General features: G+C 40.3%; 1 protein-coding gene across 2 annotated transcripts in view; it reads left to right on the plus strand.

The window, feature by feature from the left end:
- bdg (sodium-dependent transporter bedraggled) overlaps nt 1-23,909 on the plus strand; it is a 270,150-nt gene that overhangs the window by 161,924 nt on the left and 84,317 nt on the right. The gene's annotated exons all lie outside the window — the stretch shown is intronic.

Consider the following 23,909-nt stretch of genomic DNA (forward strand, 5'->3'; position numbering starts at 1 on the left):
AATTCCTCTCACTGACCGGAATTGCACTTATTTCTAATTAGTGGACCTTTCACAACCCTGGTCTCAAGTACTTCTTTGCAACAAACATATTTTGTCTCTTGAGTTGTCCCGGTGAAGGCACATAGTGGTTCGGATCCCACTTCAAACTGTAGGTCCAGTCCCGATTAGCTTTACTGTGCATAAAGTGGACTTAAAACACCAAATCAATCAATCAATCAATCTCTTGAGTTGTAATGAAACCCACTTGTTAAACCAATACTGCATCGTGACATAAGCTAGGAAAGCATGTGTTATATTCTGTGTTATGTTGAGTTGAATTATTTGGGCATAGAAATCATTATTGATTGGTTCACGTTTCTGCCACTTTTGGCTACATGATGAAATTAATGAAGGGACACTAGCAAAGAACACCCGGGATTCGATCCCAAGACCCTTGTCGTCGTAGTGCACTGTGGTAACAACTCCGCCATATGAACCATTAATACTTCTTTTTTTTTTTAAAAAAAAATGATTACGTGGAGTTCGTGTGTGAACACGCTTTAAAAACCGTAAGAGCGGTACTCAATATAAAAAATTAAAGAATTATTGATTCAATATAGTTTATATTTTTTTTACTTTTTCCACGTTCGTATATTTTTAAAATTAATAAAATTTATATTTTAACAGATTTCCCACATTTCTTCCATAACTTTATTTTCCTTATATACGAGGAGAGAACGTAGCCCCATACCCTTCCTCTTCGTTACACCCTCGAATGTGTGCTTTGTATATATGCAGAACTAACGTACTAGGGACGTTCAATATAAGTTTCCCTGTGCTATAAAATATTGTATAAAGCAATGCCATTAAAAAGAAGCACATGGTTGACAAGCGCCATCCTTCGTCTACAAGGAACAACAATCGATTCGTTATCAGACGTGAAGGCGCATGCGCTCAAGGGCGAAAAGTAAATGCTTGTTCGGAAAACGCGGGCTCGCGTCATAAGGAGTTCAGAAGCATGGATGCTAAGGGCGTTCTGCTGATGGACTTTTTGGAACGAGGAAGAACTATTAATGCTGACCGTTATTGTCAAACATTGGATAAACTGAAAAACGCAAATCGACATAAGCGACCAGGTCTCCTGTCAGCTGGTGTCATTCTTCTTGACGATAACGCTTGGCCCCACTCAGGAGTGCAAACACAACACAAAATTGAAGAATTGGGGTGGGAACAGCTGCCCCACCCTCCATACAGCCCCGATTTAGTGCCAAGTGATTTCCATCTTTTTCCGGTGTTAAAGTCTGAATTGCAAGGTTACCGTTTCGAAACAGATGACGAAGTGAAGCGGAATGTGAGAATAGTGCTCAATAGCCAGAGCCCTGATTTTCTTGCAAAGGGTATGGACAAATTGGTGCAACGGTGGGACAGATGCCTGAATCTCTATGGGGATTATGTGGAGAAGTGAGGAAGGATCCTCCTACACATCTATGTATAGTTTTCTAATGTATCTTAAAAATATTTTTTTTTACAGCATACGGAAACTTATAGATTGAACGACCCACGTAGATTCCTCATCTACGTTAAATATTTGTCTTTCTTTTATGACGCTCCCGTTTGTTCTCTCTACAGTTGCTGACGCGAGTAAAAGTTGATGTTTGACTGATCAAATATTTGACAGCCTAAACACAAACATTACATACACCATACGATTTGCCTTGCATTCGGGCTCAGGATCTTAGGTTAAGAGGGGGTTACACTAACAGCTAGACAATATTTGAAGTATGAACAGTCTCTGTATAATTTCTTTCCGGAATAGTTTTTTCTATCATTTTAACGTCATTTTAAGGATGGTTACAACGGTTTGTCCCCCAGATCGGGGAGCTCCCTCTCCACTCTGAAAACCATCTCCCAGTAACCTCACTTCCTTGTGGTGATTATTCCATTATCCGTTCTTTCTCACGTGTTGGACCTTTACGTTCCATCTGGGCGAACTTGTTTCCTCCTCCGTTTGATAAACTTGCCAAGGAAGAGCAGCAAGTGAAATATCGGGCGAAACCAGAACCAGATTGTAAGCTGGAGGGGAAGCGACGAACATCAGCCACGTGTTGACTGTCGAGCAGTCATCAAGTATACTGGATACTACACCACCCATCTCTGGTTGAGGTGCAAATTTTGCCGTTTGTAGACTGGCCGACTGCCAGGAGCGTCCCCCCACACTCTTTGTTCTTCTTGATAGATGCAAATTATAACCAAGTTATAGTCTGTGTGGGTTACCTGGACGACAGGATTTTTGTTTATTGATGGGGATGAATATGAAGTATATGTATAAATGAAGTGTTTATATTGTGCTATATTATGAGTTAATTTTAATGCAATTAAACCGGTGTCATCGTTTGGAGTTGTGTATAAGGACTTTTATTTAACTAGAAGTAAGTCTAAACAACGGGGAACATTTATATGGATGGATGAACATGGAGTAAATGTATACTTCAATACTTTTTTTATTGTTTTATATTATGTGTTAGTTTTACACAGGTGTTATCATCGTTCGGTGTTGTGCTTAATGACTTTTATTTATCATGAAGTAAGTTTCAACAACGGGGAGCGAGATGATATCACTTCTCTGACGCTATCACAGCCTTTTATGATTACTAACTTTCCCCTTCATAGTGCAAAGTACTGAATGCAAAATTAATTCGGGAATCTTTTCCTGACTTCAATGGCAATATTTACTTTGCTTTGATTTTCGTTATTAGTGTCGCTTTCCTGCCACTTTGGCTAATCGCGACGATGAGAATGAGTGGTGATATGAAAAGATGGATGAAGGGACAATCACAAACACATAGGGACAAAACAAGATTATGCTGGCTGTGAGTCCAGACGCCAGAACTTCGCTAGTCTGCAAAACGCAGTCCCGTGGAAGTGAGGTAGATGTTTGGGTGCTTATGGGAAGGTCACCCCTTACACCCTACGATGAGGATGGTTGATGATACGTTGAAATTGATGAAGGGACACTCACAAAGAGCACCCTTGCCCAGGCCGGGTGTCGAAGCTGGCACTCCTTGCGTCTTAGCGCGCTGTACTAACCACTCCGCCACAGTAGTCGGCTCTATGGCATTATACCTTCCTTACTTCTTGTAATCGAAGTTTTGATTGTAAACTTAGCAACTGTAGTATTTGCTGTGTCACCATGTGTATTCGTTCGATGCTTGCTTGCTTTTTCCGTGCATCGAAAGAGTTTTGTATGTAAAGTATCGTTGTGTGTTAATGCCCATGGGAAAGGGGAGTTGCGTAAGGAGTTGGGATTCTCACGTAGCTGTAAATCTCGCATGTAACGGGGCTGTGGGAGGAGCGAGCCTCAGGGGGGAGAGGTAACAGGAACACAGAAAGGTGATATCGTGCACTGCACGTGAGTAGGTTGTCCTCCACGTGGTGACCATGGATCATCTGGCAGCTCTGGAAACCATAATCATTTGAACCACTACTGCAATAAATACGGCTCTCGAAGTGTTTTCGATAACTGCGGAACAAGTGACTGTTCGATATTCCATTGGCCTGTTCAACAACTAGGACTTAACAACATTTAGTACAAGTTTTGTTATTTTTAAGGTATTGTCAGGTTCACTTCCAGCGAGACCTCTGAAACCCAGCTCTGCGTCACGACGCAGAATACTATCGTTCATACAAATTCGCAGATTATATACTCACCACGTTTTTTACAATTATACCATAACTGCTAATGGCAATATGAATACCGTGTTTTGAATACCCATTATATCCTATATGCATTAGGTAAACCAATTAAGTACAATCTTCTTTCACTTTGGTGTGGTCGAATTTTTGTTTTCCAAAACGTTGCGTCTAAATTTGCCAGTGTTGGCTTGCAATTTTACGTTCATGACATTCAATTGTCTTTTCGATGCATGAGGAACGATCCACGTGCACTTTCATTCTCATACTGCCACTGGAAGTGCATTAAGGGAATCTTTATGAACGCCCCCCGTACAATTGTGTTGTTCCATCGCCCAGTTCATAAATTCATCGCTCTCTCTCAAGAGCAACGTAAAATGAACAAAATTGAAATATAAAAAGGATTATACTTAAAAAGGTATAAATATGATGTAGCAGCAGAAAATCATGGATATGAAACTGAAACTTAAAATAATCTGTACCAATATCGAGTCTGAAGTCTTCAAATTTCCATGAAAGGTTGATATTTTTCGTCTGATTTTCTTTTTTCTTCTTAAAATTCGGTCTGAATTTTCCTGCAAAATGCGAAATTTTCCTTATGTGGTAACACTGCTTCCTAATGAAGTATAAAGCGAGATAGCGCAAAGCATGCTAGGACTGAAAGCGGTGCCATTTGCATGCCAGATATGAATATCGCACGTGCCCTTTCAATTGACTGCCTATAGGAAAAGGAAAATCTCTCGAAGGCGATAAGGTGGGTCATATTAAAGAATTGCCCTTCCTATTGTGAAAGTTAGGGGTCAATCTTTTGTTCGTTGTAGGTCAGGACACCGCGTGGAAAATGTATTCCCTTGCGCAATGGTAAGGTTCTCACGAGTTTCGAAAGTAAACAGTTTCGTCTGCCGAATTGCACTCTTGGTATTTAAAAAAAAATATATCCCGTTCGCCTAACATAACCCGTTACAAGGACACAATGCTAACTTACAATATGAAAAATCAACAATGCATGTATTGTTTACAGTATCCCACTCATAAACTACTAATTGATCGTTGGTTACCAAAACTTAACTCGACTAATAAGTGCATACGTATGTAAACCGTTTTGTCTGAACACGCATGAAGCAACCCTCATGTGTCTACTTAAAAAGTGTCATTTATTGAACAATTATTAAATGTTCAATGGGAATCGGTGATCAATAAATTGTTCAGCATTTGCACATTATTTTTAACGATAACCTGATAATTTATATCCATCAATAAATGTTATTTTTACGCCAGGCATTTATAGAGTTATCGTTGGTTCATCTTGTGTGAAAATCACATGAAATTAAGTTATGATTTTAAAAGTAGCTCTAGGTAGGCACTGCATCTGATAAGGACACTATAAAAGTATCAATAATGTTTTTTTCTTCGAGTGAAAGGTTAATTGCTATCACAGGGTAATTATATATTTCTATTATCGCACGTACTTTCTCTACAGCAAGCATGTAGTTGATAAGTTTAAATGGAAGTTTATTGCTTTCGAATATCTAACCATATTCTCACGCCATTCATTCAAGTGGAATTATATTTTCTTGCGTAGTCGCATAGTCATGTGTGATGAATAACTTTAAATAGCTTGTTTTCGATTATTACTGTTTCCTTGAAAGCGTGGTACACTGGAGAATTTCATGAGCAACATGGTTGAAGAATATGCCCATATGATTGAAAAGGTGCACTAATATCCATATTAACTTAAACTACGTATTTTCTATATACTATTTGCAAAAATTGCTTCAGAAAATCTATGGCACATCTTTTCTTTGTATATGTGCACAATGTCACAATTTAGAAACACTTAAAAAAAAGTAAATATGTGTATATTTTGATGATTCTACATGCTAGAAATGTTTATCAATCGTTAAATTGTTTTCTGATATGTCAGTATAAGAATGACAGCAATAAGCTTGTTTACTGATATCTCTGCAGTTACATTTACGTAACAATTTGTTAATAAATTACGATCGCCGTGAATTGAATCGCATACTTCCTAACTTTCCACACGTTTCTGTAGGTTCTTTTAAACCCTGTTCGCTCGCAACTCTGCTACAAAATGGCATCACTGTTATTGCATTTTGAGCTGCTGTGGATCTAGGACTTCCCGATCGTTGATTGGGAAAAAAAAATCCGCCAGAAATCTCTGGAAAGAGAATTGAACATTCAGCTTGGTTGTTCACCTTTCTCAATTGTCAACAGTACTTTTTCCTTCGTGGCGACACAGTTTCTCGCACAGTAATCCTTTTTTGGTATTAAAACAGATGCAACTGTGAGGTATTCTAGCGGGAAGTGTACGTACTTACAGTTCATTGGTTCTTCGGGACAACGACTTTGCCTCATCCTTGGCTCATATTTTTTTCAGAGTTCTATATATTTACAATAAAACCGTTCTAGAGTGGTCTACTAATTCATCCACAGTCCAGAGTTATTCCGTGTTCAAGCATTTTCGTTGCTACTTACTTATTGTACTTCTGTATGTCGTTCTCCCCAACTTTACGAAATTCGCCATTTTATTTTTACGTGTTATCTATCCATTCTGCCACTTTACTTGGTGAAACTGGCGTACGCAGGATTTTAATTTTTTCTGGACAGGCTGGAATTGTAAAAGTGAAGAGTTCATAGCTGCTTTCTAGGCGGTGCGTCATACACAATAATACAGGGTGATTTTTAAAAAATGTTAACACTATATGGGAAATAGAAAATTTGCTTAAATGAGGAAACTTTGCTGCAATGACACGAATTTATTTGATGGTAAACACGTGGATAGCATGTGAGAACATATCCATGTAAATTTGTTCAATAAGTTATTATTCATTAAAGAAGTAAACATAGACGGTGTCTAGTACAGTTTCTATTTCCCATATAGTGTTAACATTTTTTGAATCACCCTGTATATTTTGTATATTTAGAACTTTCAGCTATTGAAAATGGCAGTTGGAGTCATTTTAAGGGGGGGCTACATTTACTCTGCCCCCTTTCCCGAGTTTTTCACTGCTTCCATTTGAAAAAGGTAAAAAAAAAAGGTAAAGTGTTCCCCTGTGCATAGCACCACGCCATGAAGGCGTATAGGGGGTGTGGGAGTAACGCCCCACACTTTCTTGATCCGGTCGTGAGTGGGGGTGATGTGATCAGCATCACGCCCCTGACCGCCTTTACCCCCCAGGGTTTCCCCCAGGTACCCATGTTATTCGACGCTGGGTGGGCGCCGGGGCCGCTTCCATCGTTAGAAAAGTTCCCGGATTTGAACCGACCGGGGATCGAACCCGGGACCTTTAGCATGGTAGTCAGACGCGTTACCGACTGAGCCACCGCGGCCACACTGAAAAATGTTAATTTTTTAGAAAAAAAATCTAATAGTGTTTTGTCTGTGGGAAACTTCAATTTAGTTTTCTGACGTAGATTATAATTTGTTATCGTTCTTCCTGTACGGCGCAATTTGGTCTTGCAAATATTTTGGTTCTTTGTTCAAGAAGATAACAGTTTTGTAACTTTTATCCTCTGGTAAGGCTGTATCCCGAGTTTCCACCATCAAAAATCGGTCATCTCAATTCGAAATCAAACTGGAGGTTCTTTACTGCGGCTGTTACGTTCTGGGAATTTTACGTAGCCTCTTTGTTTTTCCTTTGCTGTCCTAAAGAAAATATTACGTTAATCTTCTTGGCTGGACACAAATTCACAAATTGATTTCTCGCCTTTGCCACGCTCAGAGGAAAGTTTGACCTCAATCGTGATCTCAAGGCACAGAACAGTCAGCCAATGTTTGTTGTTACAAGTCGGTCTCTTTTCTAAGCACAAAGACGATGACGTGAAACGTATTCGCCAAGACAAACACAATTTCCGCCTACGACCACGTGAATAATAATGTTGAGGCTTGTGGTACCAGCTTTCTGTTCGGCGGAAGGAAATTATGAAGCATCATAAGGGGAAAAGTTGGACGGCGTGTTTTGACAGCTGCTCCAGGGGTTATTGACCTGAATTAGCGTTCGACAATGGACACTGTTCAATCTCAGCATTCTGCACATCTTTTTTGTAATATTGCAACTACATGATTGATCCTTATTCTAACTCAACTAACTCTCTGGCATATCTAAACCCGAAAGTTCATTGCCACATCAACATAGGTTTCCATCTGTTCCTATTCTGGGTAAGGTCAATTTACTCTTGACAATCCTTAACGATTTCCAGCGTCTCTTTACCTACACTAATTAGGCAGTTTCGTTAAGGCATACTCCCATAGTGGGTATTACAAACTCACCTAATATATTATACATGTAAGAATTCATTAAAATATACCGATCCTATGTAAGGTTTCAATAGTTTAGCCAGTGACAGCTGCGCAGACTTCCTTTGTTTACAAACAGCGTCATTAAAAGTAGGTCATGGTTCACAACACAGCAGCATTATAGTCGCAAGTATGTGTTAAATAGGCGAGAAACTGACTTAGCTTGAACGTATTAGTTCTGTCGTGCGTGTCTGAAGAAAGTGTAAAAATAAACACATTTGTGACACTAAGTGGCCGCGGTGGCTCAGTCGGTAACGCGTCTGACTACCATGCTCAAGGTCCCGGGTTCGATCCCCGGCCGGTTCAAATTCGGGAACTTTTCTAACGGTGGAAGCGGCCCCGGCGCCTACCCAGCGTCGAATAACATGGGTACCTGGGGGAAACCCTGGGGGGTAAAGGCGGTCAGGGGCGTGATGCTGATCACATCACCCCCACTCACGACCGGATCAAGAAAGTGTGGGGCGTTACCCCCACACCCCCTATACGCCTTCATGGCGTGGTGCTATACACAGGGGAACACTTTACCTTTTTTTTTTTGTGACACTAATGCTGCCGATATTGTCTTGTGAACCATGACCTACCGCTGATGACGTTGCATTTCGACGAGAGGTTTCTGTGCAGGCCTTATATATATAAGAAGGTGTTGGCACTGTACCCGAGTAACAATAAAAGAATTAGAGTGATACTCATGTGGGAAAATTATCGGGAGGTGAGAGAATCACTCGAGTATATGGATTATAAATGCGACCGTGTGGACCAACATCGCCCACGTCGATCGGCGTTGTTATTCAGCATGTTCTTTTATGGTCACACAACAAGAGCATGAATGGGTGGGCATGCTTGCGTATGGGGGAACACCGGAACACTTCGTCGGTTTCGTGCATGCTCAAGAGTAACATTGTATTGTACGAAACGCACAATCGAATTGAACATTTTGGTTGACAAAGAACTTTACGTGTTTCAAATTCAATGGCGGTTTCTATGACGAATAAGAATGGAGAACATAATGATGTTCTTGAGTTAAAGTCCACTTTATGCACAGAAAGACTACTCTGGATTGGAGAATATTGGTTCTGTAAGTATTTTATTTGGTGTCGCTTTTTTTCCACTTTTGGCTAATCGCTACGACGAGGATGAGTGTTGATTAGATTAAATTGATGAAGGAACAGTCACAAAAAATAAAAATGTTGGTTTCATTTAAGATCTTGGCTATCGACGATAGCGTAGTGGTAACTTCGTTGCCTTGTAATCAAGGTGTCTCGGGTTCGATACCTGGTGGAGGCACATAGTGGTTCATATCCCATTTTTAACTGCAGATCCTGTCTCGATTAACCTATCTGTGAATAAAGTAGACTTAAGACGAAAACTCGTACAAATGCATATTTAAAAAAATGCTAAATTGGTTGATGTTTTGTGAGAAATCGGTATAAGCTAACAAAGAAAAAATCTGAAAAGTACGTTAGGGGGATGATGGTTTGAGTTTTAAGACCACTTTATGTACAGAAAGGCTAATCGGAACTGGAGTTTTAAGTGGGATCCGAATTACTATGTGCCTCCACCGGGTATCGAATCCTGTACCGGGAGAATGATGGAGCTATTATATGATTGTAATGTGTTTTTTTTTACAGTTAGTAACAACAATAATAATGCGCACCTGAATCCAGTAATGGATGCTCCCCTCCCCGCACTCCCCCGAAGTAAAACGTTTTAAGTTGCCAACTGCACGTGCTCTCGGTCGCATAACGGTAATACTGTAGATGCAATGCTTGCTGGCTGATAGGATTACATTCTGTACGTGTTTTTGAGTAAACTTTTCCAGGCAAGACACTCTCTCTCTCGGGACAAAAAGACGATAAGTCTTCTGCGAAAAATCACGAAATGGATGTCGTTCGTGCTTGCTGTCGGCTCTTTGTCTTGCAGCATGCAAATTTTGTTTCTAGTTTCAGTTCGAGTTATCATGTCTTTTTTTGTTCTTGTTTTTCGTCACTTGACATTAAGCAGACAAGCTTTCTTGATTATGCAAGGTGAGTAAATTTATCTTTACCTGCCAGGATTGCGCATATAACTGCAATATAAGCGTGTAACATAACTTAAGCATAGACTCAGTGTTAGAAATGATGAAATTCATATTGACAGAATTACTGAGGTGGGTTTCATGTGACCTCAGGATGCACACAGCCGCCATGTTTGCGGCCAATTTTATTTGTCGTTTGCAAGGAAATATCCACCACGTAGCGTTCGTTACACCTGCACGTTTGTTTTAAATCACGAATGTGTGTGTTAGTATCTCCCGCCCGCCCGCTTGAATCCCGTATGTCTACAAGAATGGCCTCAACCATGGCTGCTTGAAACCACAATGCAACAGTTTGTGACGTAGGCGAAACACACCTATACTGTCGGGAATATTTACAAAAGCACCTGAAAACCGTTAAAAATTTAAAAAATAAAAATTAGTAATATGTCACAGTAAGAATGCAAAAGCTAAAAGTCCAGTTTAATTCAATTTAATCATGGTGATAAGAACAATTACCCTGTAAGTAGCTTTGTCTACTCCCTTAGTAAGTGAATAGCCAAATGTTCATTTTAAGTTCACAAGATACACATATTGGCAAATATAAAAGTATCCTACACTTCAGTACAAGTCGATAAAGTTAATCAGTCACCATATTATTTAATGTTCTCTGTATCTCGATTCATAGCCCACGTGCGCGTAAACAGTATCAAACCTGACTGCCTAACCTACTCACGTATGCATTTAATAACAATATTAAACATGTGAATAGGTTAGGTAGGTTAGGTTGAGTGCTGTTTTAGTATTTTGCACAGCATGCAATAAATACGTGACGCCATAACAGTCACTGCTAACGGTACATCTCCCAAGTTACTAATGCTATCGCTAGCGTCTCCTGTGTGTGTGTCTTTCTAGTGGTTCAGCGTTCGGTTCCCAGAACGAGCCTTAAAAATTCTGTTTTGACCAATCAATGTGAAGACAATTGGGGAACACCTTGAAAGCACGGGCTCCAGTCTAAAAAGGCAGATATCAGCGACGATGGGACTGGACGCGATGAACAGACGTCGAAGTAAAGACTCGTGGTATATCTTGTCTAGAAAAAGACTATTGCATCAGGGAGTCTGACATACAAGCACACGCGGATAAACACACATGTATTCATTGTACGAATATACTTTATATTGTATAACTCCTTTGTTGTTTTTCACCCGGAAAGCAATTCTTCGCCGCTGGAGTAGGAAGCCTTTCTTAACACTACATAAGTGAACTGGTATCGGAAGAAACGGAAGTTTGTTTCTGATGCGTAGACCTACGTAAAATTATGACTATCACAACAATGACTCATAAGCAATGAAAACAGGAAGTTGTGTTAATGTGCGTGGTTTGGTGTCAGATCCCTGAAGATAGATTAATCAGCAGAATCATTCACACACGTACAAACTCATTGTGAGTGTCGCAGTACCTAAGCTGCTTCCAATGTTTTTGCTCTGACATTGAAGTTGAGATCCTGCTAGACTATAATCTTCGGGGACATCGAGAATTAAGCTAATTGTTCGAGATTTTAATACCATTTGTAAGGTAAGATACATATATTTTGTCACCTGATTCAAATTGAAATTAGTTTCGTGATTGATCTACGTGAACAGACTATAACGTAGCACTGAGAAATTTCTATAAAGACAGATTCAGACCTTGAAAACAGTTCAAAAATTTCTACAAACATAAACGTTAAATAGAGTAGTGTATTGTATGGTTTACATGCAGATAATATGCACATCCTTCAAAAAGAACATTGAATGTAGCTAGGGAGCGAATTTACAATATAGAGAAAGTCTCCAATTTTGTTAATTTTCGGTATACTAACTAATTTTGACCTCCTAATCACGAAACTGTTGAAAGAAACCGGGGGTCACGTCTGAAAATTTGAAAAAAAGGCCGATTGAATTTTTTATATATATAGGTGTATATGCATAGTTTTACGAACAAAAATGAAATATCCTGTCATTGTGTCCAACCACGCCGTTGTTTTACAAGAAAATGATTTATGATGTTCAATTCTAGTACGATCCCTATTTTTTCGATGAATTTAGGGGTGAAATGAGTGCTAATGGAACCTAACCTAACAGGCCTAACCTAACCTCGGGTGAATGGTTCGTGAGGCTACCCGTGGATGGTTTTTGGGGCTAACGTCAATGGTTTGTGGGGATACCCGTGGATGATTTTTGGGGCTAACGTCAATGGTTTGTGGGGATACCCGTGGATGATTTTTGGGGCTAACGTCAATGGTTTGTGGGGCTACCCGTGGATGGTTTTTGGGGCTAACGTCAATGGTTTGTGGGGCTACCCGTGGATGGTTTTTGGGGCTAACGTCAATGGTTTGTGGGGCTACCCGTGGATGGTTATTGGTGCTAACGAACAATTTTTCATCAAAATGTACAATTTCCAGACGTGATCCCCGGTTTTTTACAACAGATTCGTGATTAGGAGGCCAAAATTAGTTAGTATACCAAAAATTAACGAAATTGGAGACTTTCTCTATATTGTAAATTCTTACCGTAGCTAGTAAATTTAGCAATGATTAACAATACTTGGCAGAAAATGTGAAAAATAATAATTTGTGAAAAAGAAAAGAAGTTTAATGTAAGTTTCTCTATCGCTCAAAAGTATACAAGCTAACTAACATAATTGAAATATTGACCACACATAAAAACATAAGGGCTAGAGGTTTAATAGATATGTATTATCGACTTCTTCCGGTATATAACTATATTAAAACTTATTGAAATCGTATTAACACAACTTTCTTTAAAAGGACAGATTTCAGACAATGACAATAGGAAAATATATATGTATGCAAATTGCACAGAATGCATCTGTAAACGAGTATGCGATAAATGAGAGAGAACTACAGGAAAATGTTCGGACAACAGCAGTACGAGTAAAGTCGTTTATGCCAAACTGGTGAATGCCTTTCTCGTAGAGAGAGTCCTTTTTTGGAACACAATTTATATTATTATTATTTTAGTCATTCCAATAATAATAATTATATATATTATTATATATCTTGTCCTGGCCTTTTTTGGTTGTGTCATTCGTATTGTCCCGTTTACCCCCAACGTAGAATAGTGACGTTAAACAATTGAATATAAGAAATTAAACAAAACACTTAAGCCTGAATCACACGGAACTGGATTTCCAGTAGGAATGCTCTAGTTGACGCTGGACCGGCTACCCATTTGCTAGTTTTCGCCTCGCACGATACTTGTTACACCGTACTTGTCGATAGTATTTTGTTCCCATAATGGCGGCCGTGTGAGATGTAAACAACTTATCACTTCACACTTTTAAAATACGATAACTATTCAACCGGGAGGAATATCGCTTCGTATTAAATGGTTTTAGGTAGAGAAGAATGGCGCTGATAAAATACATACTTTACAACGTTTACTGTACACGTATGGAAGAATATTTTAGCTTTTTCAATTGTAAACACCGTGCACTCACCATAGACGGTGTAACTCGACGTGCCTTTCGTGCTGTATGTATTATACTACATTGTAATTGGAACAGCTAACCGAAATGATCTATGAAATGCTTTGGTTATAAGATTTTTGGAAGCATTTACGTAGTAGTTATGTTAGCAAAAATGTTAATGGCCGTCTAAGGCCGGCGGACGACCAATTTGAAGAATGTTGTAGGAGAATTACTGCTTTGTGCTTTCATTAAAGAAGGAAAAGTTTGAACTAGAGATTAGCTCGAAGAAAAAAATGGTAATCAATGCGTACCGAACAAGCTTTTTAACTCGGGTTTGCATTATTCGTACATGAGATTTGCTGGATTCATTTATTAATACACTTGTAATAATAAGGATTTTCATTTTCAGCATTTTCATATTTGTCACGTACACATCTCATGGCTTTGCATAAATAAATAAATATTAATGAACTGAACACGAATGCACTGCACATCATCTCTTTACTTTTTTTTTTTTATCGAGAGACTGATAAACTATAAACAGCCAGGACTCGGAAACCACAGACGAAAAGCACTCTTTTGCAAACTTACAGATTATCTTCACATGGCCAAACTTTGCTCTGATTGGCTGTTCCACAGAATCCAGTCGAGGAAAGTTAGTAGCAATTAGAAAATGTCCTATTCCTCGAAACCAGTCAAGTAGTCAGCCAGGCGGCCATGATTTCTACCTAGAAAGTCAGTACAGAGCCAACTAGGGCATTCCTACTAGAAATCCAGTTCCGTGTGATAGGGGCTTTACATATTGTGCTGGCGCACCTGATTTTGCTTACCAATTTTGTCAAGAAAAGTTACAGTCCTGTTCTCATAGGAAAGTTTCTGATCGTTATTGTACTCTCGTTCTTTCATAGCGTCCACCTTACGTCCAAATAGAGTATAAAATATATACACACACACATGCAAACTGGTTTCAACTCGTCTTCAAGTGCTTTAGGTCAAGTGGTGGAAATGTAGTCCAAGGTCCTGACAACTATGCGAAGAAACTTGTCTAAAGCTCTGCTTTTCCTCCCCGCAGTTACCTTTCCGTTGTTGAGGCAGGTGGCCTACGTGCGTGCTTTCAGTTGTTCACAAAAAGCCCAGCTGTTTCTTGCGCAAGTAATTTGTCGTTATACAATGTTGTTTCCCAGACAAAAAGTGAATGAGCGTTGCTTGTACTTGTATATGAACTCGAATATGAAAATTCTTTTGGATATTACTGGATAAATTTGTCTGCAGAAACTGCAAAAATATGTAATTTCCTCTTGTATTATTTAATCTACTTCATTAGTGTTTGTGATCCCGTGCGTACATATAGCGGTAATGTACATAAAAAAGCTTAACAAATTTTCATTGGCCCACTGTTTTACAGAGAATATTGCAAAATCAGCAAGCGTGAAATGGCCGGCTAAACTTCTCTAATTCGGTGGCCCAGCGCAACTGAAGGTTTCCGGGTTCAAGTCCTGGAACGGTTATATATGCTACTTTTTGAGCGTCCATAAGCATCAGGTAGACACAGATAACCAAAAGCCGCGGGTTTCAAAATTGCCTTTAGTACAACGTAAGTCAAAATGATGTTCCCGATTTCAGTGTCTATTTATTTCATTGTAATGATACGTAAAGGACTGAGATTACACACACAGATTGAAAAACTCAAAAAGGTTTTCCTGGCATATTATAAATGTTCTATGTGCGATCCACGTGTTACACGACACCATCTAGTCTATAATAAAGTTCCTGCCACACTCTTCCTAGCATGTCAGGGTCCACATCGGCTATGACTGGAGTGATACGCTCACTCAATTCCACCATTGTTGTAGCAAGTGGTGGCACATAAACTCGATCCTTGATGAAACTCCATAGGAAAGAATCACATGGTGTAAAATCTGGGGATCGTGGTGGCCATTTCATTAAGTCATGATCTTCCGCCATTGCACCGCCAAACTGCCTCCTGGTGGCCGAAAGCGCAACTACGAGTCTGCAATAGAAAGAAAAAGAAACTTTTAGAGATTATAAATATAAAAAAAATTACATATGCAAGAAAAGCTAATTACCTTTCGTGTAAGAAATGAACGAAATCGGGAACTTCAGTTTGCCTTACTCTGTACAGAATTCCCAGGTTCGAATCCAAGCCTGGGCGTGGATATTCTATGTGAGTGTCCGTTTGTCAATTTCGTCTGATCATTACTAATCATCATCGTCGCGAGTAGTCAGAAGTGACAGAGAAATGACAATAATATAAGGGTCACTATCCCACAGAATTTCAGAGATGTTACTAATTTAATGGCAGACACGGTAAGAAAAGATTAAGTGTTAAAAATGAAAAAACGAGAGAAAAATATCACTTGCTGCGCCCTGCAGCCAAGCGTGTTAAGTGGTCAACTTTCGCAACTGAAGTTCCTAGGTTCGAATCCTGGCGTGGGCATGTTTTTTTTTTCCTATAATAATTGCATCTAATCGTCTCTCATGTTCAATATTGCAATTAGCCAAACGTGACAGAAGAGCGACGTAAAAGTAATCAATGTTTGAACTATCTGACTTGAAACCAAAAAAAATGACAAACTTTATCGTTGCAATCCAGAAATGTACATGACTATACAAAGCGGTTGAACATTACAACATACATGTGTTTACTAATGTTTTGTGTACGCACTTGAATATGAATAAAGCAGGCCGACATTGAAGGTCGAATGTTTGGATTTATGGAAGGTTGTCGTGCAGCTGTTTTAATGTCAAAATGTCACGGCCATTTGTTTCTGCGGAGTTGAAGAAAGTATGCCTCATTGCAAAGCTCTGAATATTCACCCGAAGATTTGTTGTTGGTAAATTTTCCAGTGTTATTTGAATTGTTGGTGAAGGCTGTAGTGGATTGGTTTCCTACTTGCTCTGACTCGGATTGAGTGTCTCGAGGACCTATTTGAGTATTTTTCGATCTGCTCACAATGAAATCTAATTGGTAGCGTGACGTCAGCATAAACAAACCCATTAGGTTCATGAGAGCAGCGACTTCACGTTCAAGTAATAGGGGAGACCGGGGTAATTAGAACAGGAAACAGCCTGTAGAAGTTCCACTGTAAATTACTCAGAAAGTTACTGATGGATTTTTTTAAAATTTCTACCATTTAAAAGGACATCTTTTGCATATTTTTGAAAAAAATAATGACCATACCTGCATTGCAAATACACGTCCAAAAAAAATAAATTGTCATGACACCATAAAATTGTTCCAATTACCCCATTTGGGGTTAATGGAACATACGTTAGAAATTTCAACTGAATAGCTTTAGATTGCTGTTGGGGTAATACGAACATCATATATAAATGTCCCATTTACCCTGCAAATTTGAACACAATAGCTCTACTTCTTCTGGAGTTATCAATGCTTGTTTAAATAAAATCCCAAGTTAACGTCTTTTTTTCATAAAGTTCAATTTCCCAGCTGTGAAGCAAATATGTGTGAATGAAAATCAGTGTTCTATGATTTATTTGAAAGGTTACAGGCCATTCTACAATGTAGTCAAGAAAAAACTTCTAATAGTTACATGTACAATCTAGTATACCCAAGCGAAATCAAGCAAATTACGCAATGTTCTAATAACCCATTTGCAGAAATTTTTGGGGTAATAAGAACTTTGCTTATAAAAACCAGGCAAATTGCCCATAGACAACCAAACTCACATGAAATTATGTGTGCCCTTATGTTTTATTATAGGGGTGAAGAAAATTTTGAAAGGGTTCTTTCATTCACATCCAGTATATGCAGAAGCAGAGAAACACCAAGCATGCGTAACATCATTTTTGCAGGTGTATAATAAAAGTCAAATAAAACTTACTTTTGTGTAGTTATTCCAATAACAAATTTTCTGCATGTAGGTTTAGTGTAGGTACATAGGTATGAAATGTTATTACACCAGTCTTTTCGTTTTAAATTATTCTACATTAACATGTTCCAATAACCCCATGTTCTAATTACCCCGGTCTCCCCTAGTTACAGCTTTGCAGCATTTTCCAAAGAAACTGTCTTCATTGAAAAATTGAAAGTTGTTTCTGTAGATTGTTCACCATTGTAGTTGTATTCATTTACCTATCTTTACATATTCTTGGGTAATCGCGACAACAATGAAAGATGAAACAGATGCGATAACACGAATCCACATTCAGGATTCCTGTCCAGACACGGGGGATTAATGTGGAGGAGTTATTTGTAAAATTGTTGCAGTGTTAACCTCGGAAATAATTATTAACTGTGTAATGATGCGATCATTACTGGATCCTTTTTTATGTTATAAATTGTGTATGTCTATGTCCTGTACGTTTGAGTTCTTGGCCGTTGGGGAGCGGTAAGTTTCCAGTAACGGTTTAGGTCATTAGCGGGGCCTATAAAAGGAAGGGAAGGCAGCAGTCGGCCTCAGATGTTTTGGTGCGATACGGCGAGGTAAAGAGGTGTCTCTTCTCTATGGGGCGAAACGAAGACTTTTCTTGATAATATGAATAGGCGGATACTTTAACTTTCTCTCTTTCTTTTAGTACACACACTTGCTCTTTTCACATTATTCCAATAGTTTATTTCATGTGGGAAACCGGGTACACAACACACATACCTTCAGCCACCTTTTTTGGTACTGAGGGTTATATTTTTTTTTTACTCGTGGAGCCAGTGGCTACGCGAGTCTACACACTCTCTTCGGGAAGGGGGGACAGGGTACACCGGAATGTAATTTTGCGAATAACGGCCAAGAATTAACTTCTGTAAATATATTATGAATAAACCTATATATATCTAAAAGGAAATGGGCGTTAAGTTGTAATTTAAAGAGGTACGTGTCTATTGCCTAAACTAGCATCCACAGAACTTCAGGTACTGCAAGTTTTGAACCTCGGGACAAGGATTCAAAAATGTATGGTAGTGTATAATGTGTATGTTGCTGAGAATCAGCTTAAAAGCACAAAATATACCGTTACATACTGGGGGCTCATAGTCGGGATATTTTTTGTAAGAAGTACTGAAGGCATATGTTTTTGCGAAGTGGAAATAAAGTAACAGAAGACAAAATGGCAATTCAAATAGACAGGGAGCTCATTGGCAAGTTGCTAGGCAATGCGAACTTGGAGGGAAGGCCTGAGGAATATATTGTTGGGGAACTTGAGAGACTTTCTCTAAACCTTACGCAAGGAACTTCGGCAAGGACGGGCGAGGAAAAAATGAACAAAATCTTGGAAAAAAGCAACATAAACATTCCGATCTTTAAGGGAAACGTCGGCGATGTAAGTCCACACGATTATTTGTATGAATTACGCAATTATCAGGAAATCATGGAAATTGGGGATACTTTTCTCTTAGATAGAATCTTGCCGCTTTCGTTGAAGGAAATCGCTGCAGATTGGTTCAGATTTTCGAGACCATTCGGCACTTTTAGGGAATTTGAGAAGGCGTTCTTGGAAGAATTCTTTAGTGTCGATTACGACTCGGAAATAGCAAGGATCATTCAGAACAATTACCAGTCACCAGACCAGTCTCTTCTTGCATTTATTCGACACACCAGGAAGCTTTTCGCAATGAGAGAGAAACGGGGGACAGAAGACGAGGTCATCCAGCACGTTTTGAAATTTTCCCATCCTAAATTCAGAACGCACCTGTACGATAGAACCTTTGCAACCTTGAAAGATCTGGAGATTCGCGCTATGGACATTCAAAAGAGATTGTATTCAGAAGCCCTGTACTATTGTCCAGAACTGAGGGACAACAGTTCGCCGCATCTGTCTGCCATGCCGACTTCAGCGAGTGGCACAAGGCAATTAGCAGCCGCGGGGACAATGAACACTTTCGGCCGCGTGGGAACAGAAGTATCAATGAGCGCCATAAATCCTGGACTGGTCAACCGGCTAAGCTTCTCCGGGAATGTTGGGACCCCGTCGAGAGCAGAAGAACCGACGAAGAGAAGGGAGATCCGTTGTTTTCGGTGTGACGGTCTTGACCACAAAGCCGCCATGTGTACTGCTCCAAAAAACTCGTTAGGCCCGAACAGAGCGACACCGCCATCGTAGCAGGCGCTGCGTGGAAGAAAAACAAAGGGGGGAGTAGGAAGATACGCAACTGCAGGAATTTCACTTCTGGCGACAAAGAGCCGTTAGTCCCCTGTAAAATCAATGGAAAGGACTTCTCCTTATTCGTAGACACAGGGGCCTCTGTGAGCACTGTAAATTTAGAGATAGCAAAACAACTGGAAAAACAAGGAAATAAGATTAACAATAAACGTATCAATATTTCTTTGGCAGTAGGCTCTGTACAATCATGTGGGGAAATGTATCTTACTGTACATTTGAATGGGGTGAAACTTAGGCATAAATTCGTCGTTTTGCGCGATTGTTTCAAGGGATTCATCGCAGGTCGTGGGTTCATAAGGCAAGCCGGATTATCTCTGCACTTGAATGAGGGAGGCTACAGCTTTGCAGACAGTGACGTCATCTATTTGTTTTCTGCGGAGAAGAGGGAAGCGGGGATGAGTCTTCCGATTCTGCAGGGGATAACGTCGACTGTGGAGGCTGGAGCTGGGGCAACCGCGACGGTAACCGCGACGATGGGAAAAAGTGAAACATCTGATGCAACAACCGCGACGATGGGATATTGCCAAAGACGTCCCGAAATAGCAGAATTGATTGAGCGTGCAGAATGTTCACCAGAAGTAAAGAAGAAATTAGCAGATATTTTAAACATCTACAGTAACGTCTTTTCTGAAAAACCTGGCGTTACACACATCTTACAGCACAAAATAGAACTAACCGATAGGACACCATTCTATTCTAAGCTTCGTATTTTGACTCCAGAAAAGCAAGAAATAATGGATAACTGTATCGATGAGCTGTTAGCTGGGGGTTTCATTGAGCCCTGCAAATCTAATTACATTAATTCACCGTTGTTAATCAGGAAAGGGGATAAATACAAGGTGATCCTGGATCCTCGAAAGACAAACGCAGTAACAAAGAAATCTAGGAATGAAGTCCCGGATATGTTTGAATCTTTGAGTAAATTAGGCAAGGCTAGATATTTCTGTAAATTAGATTTGGTAAACGCTTTTGGCCAGCTTTTATTGGAAGAAAACTCACGCCAATACACGGCATTCAACACTTCACGAGGAATCTTTCGCTATTTGAGATGTCCCTATGGATTGAGCATGATTCCTAACACACTGGCGAAACTGATGAATATTGTCCTTGGAGAGCTGCAGGGTGTCTCATGCATTGCATTTTACGATGACATTTTGGTTTATGGAGAAACAGAGGGAGAATTGTTGCTCGCGCTGAAAGAAGTTTTGGAGAGAATACACAAGGCGAACTTAACACTTTCACCATCGAAGTCCCAACTTTTTACTTCGGAAGTGGATTACCTGGGTTTCAGAATTTCTCACAAGCAAGTGATGTGCCACCCATCCAAGATTGAGTATTTGGACCAGATAAGGGCTCCGAAGAATGTGAAGCAACTCCAGAGCATTTTAGGATTCTTCGGATTTCTGAAAGGTCACATTAGCCACATGTCAGAGTTGACGAGTCCTCTCACTGACATGTTACGTAAGGGAATTCGCTTTCGGTGGACGGATGTTCACGAAGAGTGCCTGACCAAACTGAAGGAAGCTGTAAAGAATAACGTTTCTTTGTACATTCCCGTACTGAATGAGCCGTTCGTCATCTACAGCGACGCGAGCGATAACTGCGCCGGTTTCTTACTAGGACAGAGGGACCAAGGGGGGAAACTGCATGTTGTATCCTTTGGAAGTAAAAAGTTCTCACAAGCCCAGAAGAACTACAGCACAACGCACAAAGAATTCCTCGCTTTGCTCCTTGCAGTCGAGACTTTCGACAAGTACATCTGCCACGCTCCGGCAGTGGAAGTTTTCACTGACCACAGTGCTCTGACCACGATATTCAGTACTGAAAACAAGAGCGCAAAGATGTCAAGGTGGACAGCTCGTCTCTCGCGCTACCCTCTGCTCATCAAATACGTGAAAGGAGAGCTAAACCTGGTAGACTTTCTATCGAGAAATGAAGTATGCAACACCCATCCGTCTGAGTACGACGGGTTACCCGCAGCGCAGGAAACATTCCCCCTGGAAGATGAAAATGATGAAGGCTACGTAAAATTCGAGATGGAAGACGGAGTTGTGATCGATTCGTCAGATATTGCACAGAAACCAGTTGCTGACCTCAGTGCTTTGTGCACTATACAAAGCGCGAAGCAAATAAAGAAGAAACGACGAGAAAATTTGCTTCGAGGGATCAAACTACCCAAGGTTCGTCTCTCTAAAAGTGAAAAGATGCAGGGCTTTTCATTGTTGCCTTTCTCCGTGGCCGAGGGGAATGAAGAACACGAACCGCTGGATCCGAGCAGGCTTCTGGACACCACTTCAATCATTTCAGAGCAAATGAAAGATAATTTTCTTGCAGACTTAGCGAAGACTGTTAGGAACGAGGAGGTGGAAGGGACGAAGATGTACAAGGAAAAGTTGAAGACACTGGCCAAATCTTCGTATTTCGACGATGATGGAATCCTTAGGAGAAATTTGCCTGCAGAAAAGTACAAAGAGAAAGGAACTGGCAAAATATGGGCACCTCTTTCTCTACGTGCGCAAATTCTTATGTCCTTGCATGATAGTGCATTCGCTTCTCATCCTGGAAGATTAAAAACTTTAGCAAAGGTCAGAGAACAATACACGTGGTTAGGCCTAACAAAAGACGTTATTCAATACTGTAAGTCGTGCCAACCATGCTGTGTATTTAAAGGGGACACTACTAAGAAGCAAGGCTTCATGGCAAGTAATAAGGAAACAGAAGTTGGCAAGAACTTATACTGTGACATTCTGGGACCAGTCGTTCGTTCGAAAAAGGGAAATTTCCAATACGTTCTAGTATGCGTTGATAGTTTTAGCAGATTTACTATCTTGCGCCCTCTTCGCGTTGTGACTGCGAAATCTGTGCTAGAACAATTACTGGATATATTCTCGATCCATGGATTCTACCCGAGAATCTCCACTGATAATCAAAGCATTTTCAATTCCAGAATGTGGAAACAGATGATGAAGATGTTTGATTCCAAGCAGATCAGAATTTCTCCATATCGCCCGCAGGGCAATCTCGCAGAATGCTACGTAAAGGCAACTAAACGTGCTCTTTCCACACTAATTTCGTCGCACAACGAGTGGGCGTCATCGTTACCGTACGTGCAGTTTGCATTGAATTCCCAAGTTTGCAACACGACCACATTCAGTCCAGCATATTTGCATTTTGGACGTTCTGTGAGGGGTCCTTTCGAGAAGGCCAGGGACGCTTTGCCTCAAGGACCTGAAATCAGACAGGAGGACATCTTGGAATTCGTGGAAGAAACGAAATTCAGGATAGAAGAGGCCAAGAAGATAGCTTGCAACAATCAAGAGCGCATGCATAATGCACAGAAGAAAGTATATGATAAGAAACGCCGCAAGTGCACGTTTAAGGTGGGGGAAAAAGCTTGGCTTAAGGAACATCCTCTCTCTGATAAGGCCCGTGGAGTAACTAGTAAACTCTCGGGGAAGTTCTCTGGACCGCACGCAATTGTTGAGCAAACTTCGGCAAATACTTTCAAACTAAAACACAGCGAGGACGGAAGAATATTGAGAGCCAACAGCGATCAGTTAAAACCTTATTCTTCGCCGCCTGAGTTCGCGAAGAAAGTAGCCGGGCAAAATTCAGCGAAGGGAGCGCACGTATCTTCTCCAGAAGACGAGAATGAAGATGTACCCCAGATGCGTTACAAGCTGAGAAACAGATTCTGATCTAATTTCAAAAGGGGATTTTTGTAAATATTGTATATAGGGATTTATCTATCTTTTCTTTATTTTTTATCTTTCATTTATTTTCTCTCTCTGATACCTCACATACTACTCCTGCAAACGTTTCGTTCCGCAGTCAACAAAAGTAACGCAAAGTTAGTGCGTATTTTTTTACCACGTATTTTCGTCGAGAAGCCGCAGTTCGGTGGTGAGAAAATCCAGTGAATAGCAGTGACATCTCTGGATGTAGAGCCATTTAGACCCATTCATGTGGAAGCCGGTCGAAGCGGTGTCTTCCGATCTCGGCAGGAGCGCAGAGCAGTGGCGTTGCCGGGAGTCGAACCAGCAGCCTTGGTGACTTGGATGGATTTCCAGGAAAATCTATCCCTTGGACAGAAATAGGAGTGCTTCAGAAGTACGGAGAGACTGCAGTGAGTGCCCGCAGGAAGCTGTTCTGATCTTCAGCAACGAAGGAACGACATCCAGGTATGTGAAGTGATGTGCTGTGCGTCGGACCAAGTGATATATATTAACTGTGGGACTTCCGAAAGCTTCGTGTGAACATTGACTGTGAATTTCGGGTGAACTGTTAAGTGAACAGAAA

The sequence above is a fragment of the Lepisma saccharinum genome, chromosome 6 (genome assembly GCF_977018435.1).
Source record: "Lepisma saccharinum chromosome 6, izLepSacc3.1, whole genome shotgun sequence".
NCBI lineage: Eukaryota > Metazoa > Arthropoda > Insecta > Zygentoma > Lepismatidae > Lepisma > Lepisma saccharinum.